Here is a 5,517-nt window from a genome sequence, read left to right on the forward strand (position 1 = left end):
TTCCAGGTTGGGGAATGGTAAAGATATGTCCATTATCATCACTGACTGCTTCCACTCGATAGCCATTTTCATTACAGGCTTTGCAGTAGATGTGGTCTTTGGAAAGTTCAGCCATTTCACACTCAACTGATACCGTATTAAACAGTTCCCCAAATTTCCAGTTTTCACCATGACTACCACTATACAGTGAGAGTGCATACGATTTACAATGGGAACTGAACAAAACATGTAATTAGTTTACAACAGCAACGCGAGAGGGAAGCACTACTGCGACAAGTTTAAGCATAAACTGGGATAATCAGTCTATCACTCTCTGCTGGAATACCATGGCCTGGCCCAACAGCAAATGTGGACCAGTGTTTTATTTCACTCAGTTTGTCTGTCAAATCGGTCACATTGCTCCAGGTTTCTCCAAGATCGTACCTTGTGATGTAGCAGAGACGGGTCCTGTTGTCATAGCATTTTCTTTGGTACATTTCAGTGATATTGTGTTCAACACAGGAAAAGTTTCTTGTTGGCCTTGTCATACACCGGGCAGGGGTTCATTGGACGGTGTCCTTTAATAAGTGCCTTTTCCACCAGTTTGAGCTCTGACCACTAAAAAAGATAAGTAAATAAGTTCATAAGTAAAAATAATTAAATGTTCATAAGTAAATAAAACAGAACAGTTCAAAACAGGACTGTAATTAACAAGTAATTTAGAACTGAAATGGGTGATTATCACTATTACCTCAACCATCATCTTCGATGATTCCTCCTTTATCTTTACTGTTCTCATAACCAACTTTTTCCCGCTGACATCATCTGGAGTCCTCCTCTGCTCTGAGAGATTACATATGGATCAGAGACCTTTCATATGAAAACACTAAACACAGCACAAGCTTCAGAAAGACACTCACTGAAACAATCAATCTACTGCTATGATGGTCTGAGTGAGCTGCCCGTAGGTTTCCAGTGTTCCCATGTTCTCATTCGCATCCACCCCGTCCTCCTCATCTCACCTGAACAGCTCACCTGAACCTGATCCCTGGCAATCAGTGAGACAGTATTTAAGATGGTAAATCTCTTCTCTGTCAGTTTATCAGCTAAGTCAAGTTGGTAACAGGCCTTCATGAGCTGTTTGCAGTCATGCTATGTCAAAACACCTCACCAAGAATCCCTTCCTTGCATTTTTCAAGTTCACGTTTGCCTTATAAATAAAGCTTGTGTTAAATCTACCAGTTGTCTCTGTGTCTGGTCTGCGCTTGGGTCCACACTCACGTACTGGCCTCTGGGCTCCTTTGACAACTGCACTGTTTTTCAGGACTATGAGCATAACTGCACAGGTATTGCTGTTGGTTGGACAAATAATAGTTGCTTTGGAATTATCTACTGATCATTCTCCCCTTAAATGGGTCCTAATTCCCAATTCCCCTTTTAATATAAATATTTTTGTACTAGCATTCCAGTACACACTTGTACAGAGTTACTTGTTTGTGGTTAATACTCAAACTGATATTGAAGCAAAAAGCACCAATGATCGAGGCTTTGCATGTTTGAATTTGTGCAAAAGGTGAACTTTGCCTTTCAGGCATGTTATTATGAACGCATGGATATCTGGATGTTTATTGAAAGCTTCACAAAGAAGTAAATATATAATTTCCTATGCATCTATGGAACTGGAGAAAACTCACTGATTATAAGTCTTAATGTTACAGAACATGTAGTGATGATGATGGATGAGGATGTTTGTCATGTCAGTTGATTGTGCTGTAACCAAACTCAGTACTGATGTGTTCAAGCAAGGAAAAAATGGGGACAGTTTGGAGAGTGTGTATTACACAGTAATAATTTATCATTAGTTTTGAGGGTAACCTTTTCTTTCTGAGGAGAAAGGCTCACACTTACAAGTCCCTTATTAATAATAAATATACAGTGAAAGTCAGATGTGTTACTTGTATTTTTATTAGCCTTCACCAAAGTCTCCAGCTTCCCTTCTCAGGGAAGACACACACTTTTATTGACTTTGTGCTGTACCTTCCTAAGTAGTAACAATGAAACTCCTCTTTAATTATTGTGTACACTACAGCTGTGTTCTGGAGAAACACACACTGAAAGCTGTGAACAAAATATTAATGCTGGGCCTACACTGTTATGGTTTCCAAATCACTGGATGTTAACTCTCCAGTAGCGTTCCTGAATTCACTGCAGCTAAAAACATCACAGGTTATCTGTTTAATTTCAGTTTGCTTCCCACACAATGAACATGCAAAGCAACCATCATCAATATAAACCTAGTCTACCCACTGGGTCCAGGGTTTGGTCCATGATTTTGGATTGTTCAGACAGATAACTAGATATCACTTTGACTTGTTTATGCAGCCACTTGTTTATGTGTGGATCACTTTTTATTTCCAGTTTAATTTTGATCTGGAAAGGAAAACACACTTCTCTGACCTCCTGCTCTGGACCTGTTTCTGCAAGCTTTCCACCAGTGCGTGCCAACAATCGTTATCGTCATCGTAAGCATAAAGTGAAGCTATCAATCTGGTGTCCTCTATTTGGAGCCCATGGCCTGGCTCAGTGATGGATTCAGCCCATGGTTTCTTAAATAAATTAAATACATTTAAATTTATAAATATGTTTTTAATCATGCTAAAAATTAAGCTTGCCTATGGAACCTGTTTACATTATACCCTGAACACTGCATATTTTTACAAAAGGCTCTCATCATCTTGCACAATAATATATAGCAATATTGTGCAATATGCTGAGGCAAGCAGATTTTTTTGTTCTGTTTTTTATAACTTGAAAAATACCTTGTTCAGCTCAAAACTCATAGCAGGCGTTGGCTATTAATTTTTGCCAGACGACAATGTGAGAAAGTGGGACTCTTGTGGAAGTGGAATTCAGTTCTGCTCAATATCAGTTGTATATCTTTATAAACTTATTAATAGAGCCTTCCACAACAGTCCCACCATCAAATCTAACCCCTTGTAAAAATTAGTTGACTAGGTTAAATCGATTAAATCGAATAACCGGCCACCTAAGTGTTTAAAGAAGGAGAAAATCCATCCTGCTGTTCACGCTGAAGTTTTGTGGTCCAGACTACAAACTGATGTAGGACAATGAATAACTGTCATTAACTCAATCCTAGCTAGATTGTGACATGAAAAAGACTAACAAGAAGTTGCGGTAGTTTGTAATACCTGAAAGACAAATCTGTACCAGCTGCACAACTCTGTGCTGCCCTGAAGCCCATAAAATGTCCACATTCACAGCTTTTCTCTCCTCTGCACATTGCCTTTCTCCACGCTGCTCCGTTTCCGTTCCTACCTCCAGCGCTCATAAACAATTATTGATTGTTAATTGTTATTAATAATAATTATTATTATTGAACCTTTTTTAAATCTGCCTTTTTTAAGTCCCCACTTGTGGTATATTTACATACACGTATATTTATCTGCTTTATGAACATAAGTGAAGTTGAAGAACTCAGGCCAAGTTTTGCTTCCCTTTTCTGAAAAGGGAAATAACAAGGAAGGGATAAAAAAAGAAAGTGAACTCTGCCGTCCCTCCCTCATGCTTCACACTGCCAAAATTTATGTTAAGTCAAAAAAAAAAATACAACGCAACACAACTGCTTCTCCTTAAAGCACCCAAGTTAGGTTTGTTTGCTTTGTTTTTTTGCATGATGTGCTTATTACAGTTTTTTACAGTCGCTAACAAGCGTTTGTCCAAACAGTTGTCACATTTGCAAAACTCTAAACACAATTAGCACAGCATCGGTCTGTTGTGGCCATACCATTCACACATTTCATGTCGTGTTCACCCAATATGCAGTCAGTGAACACATTTCCACAATGCTTACATTTTCTTAACAGACAAGTTATACCTCCCAACAAAACTATGGACTGTTCTTGTAGTATCTACGAATGTTAACACACAACATCCCACAATAGCAAAAACAATATTCCAAACCTTAGATACAGTATAAAAACCTCTGCTTCTGCAATGATATCAGTACAAAAACAATATCAATATCAAAAATATATCTCAGCTGATAATAAACAAACAATTGAATAATTGACACACAGCTGATTTATGTTGGGTAAATTGGGCCAACCACAGCTTCTTCCATTCTGGCTTAGACTCAGTGGGGTTTATAAGGCAAGACCTTGAGGAGTGATGTTTTTGGAAACAAAAAAAAGACAAACACTGTAATGTCTGGTCGAGGAAGAGTAAGAGCAAGGGGCCCAGGGAGAAGAGCAGGCCCAAGGAGAGGGCAAGGTAGAGGTGTAAGAATGCGTGGTGGTGGCATTCCAAGGGCTGCAAGAACAGTAGTCAGTGATGAAATCCGTGCCACTATCATTGACCATGTAATCAACCATGGTCTTTCACTAAGAGAGGCTGGTGAAAGAGTGCAGCCCAATTTGAGGCGGTCAACGGTTGCCTCCATTATACGCACCTTTCAACAAACCAACAGGTAAGTATTGCATTTTACATGGATTGTTCCTATTCTCACTTGACATGTCAATATGGTCATACAGTAATGCATATGTTGAATTGTCTGTCTTTCTAAAGAATGCAACGTCTTCCACCCTCTGGGGGAAGAGGAAAGCTCCTCAGTAATGATCAGGAGCTTGCCATTGTAGAAATGGTTACTGCAAATAATGCAATAAAACTGCGTGAAATTCAAACTAGAATTGTGGCGGACCATGAGATATTTGACAATATCGATAGAATCAGCCTCACAACCATTACGCGGACATTGTCCAAACACAGAGTGCGGATGAAGCAGCTCTACACTGTTCCCTTTGAGAGGAACAGTGAGAGGGTCAAGGAGCTACGACGACAATATGTCCAGGTATAGTGTATATTCAATCCAATGTCCAGTTCTATAAGCTTTGCACTTTGCAAGTAGGTAACCTACACAATACTAGGTTACAGTACAGTATGGTATACAGTACTAACATGACTTACATAAACTTTGTTTCAGAGAGTTATGGAATTGGAGGCCAACCAGGCCCCTCATGAATTCATATACATCGATGAGGCAGGATTCAATCTGGCCAAAAGGCGTCGACGTGGACGAAATGTAATTGGAAAAAGGGCCACAGTTGATGTGCCAGGACAGAGAGGGGCAAACATTACCATGTGTGCAGCAATTGCAAATGCAGGATTACTCCTTCACAGATGTCAGGTTGGACCCTATAATACAGAGCGCTTGCTTGCCTTTCTCAATGATCTCCACCAGCGCCTGGTTCCAGAGCAGGGTCAGGAGGGTGAAAACATGAGGACCTTTGTAATTACCTGGGACAATGTGGCTTTCCATCACTCGCAAGCAATAACAACATGGTTTGAAGTCCACCCAAGACTGGTAAGTCTCTTCCTTCCACCCTATTCACCTTTCCTCAACCCCATAGAGGAGTTCTTTTCTGCATGGAGGTGGAAGGTTTATGACCATCAGCCACATGACCAGATGTCCCTCCTTGAAGCCATGGATGCTGGCTCCAGGGACATCACAGTTGACGATTG

At 40.1% G+C, this 5,517-nt stretch overlaps 1 pseudogene; it reads right to left on the minus strand.

Annotated features, from left to right (window-relative positions):
- Window positions 1-7: 7 nt before the first annotated feature.
- LOC102293514 lies at window positions 8-832 on the minus strand (annotated as a pseudogene).
- Window positions 833-5,517: the final 4,685 nt, after the last annotated feature.

This window comes from Haplochromis burtoni, unplaced genomic scaffold (genome assembly GCF_018398535.1).
Source record: "Haplochromis burtoni strain Fernald_Lab_line unplaced genomic scaffold, NCSU_Asbu1 Contig_212, whole genome shotgun sequence".
NCBI lineage: Eukaryota > Metazoa > Chordata > Actinopteri > Cichliformes > Cichlidae > Haplochromis > Haplochromis burtoni.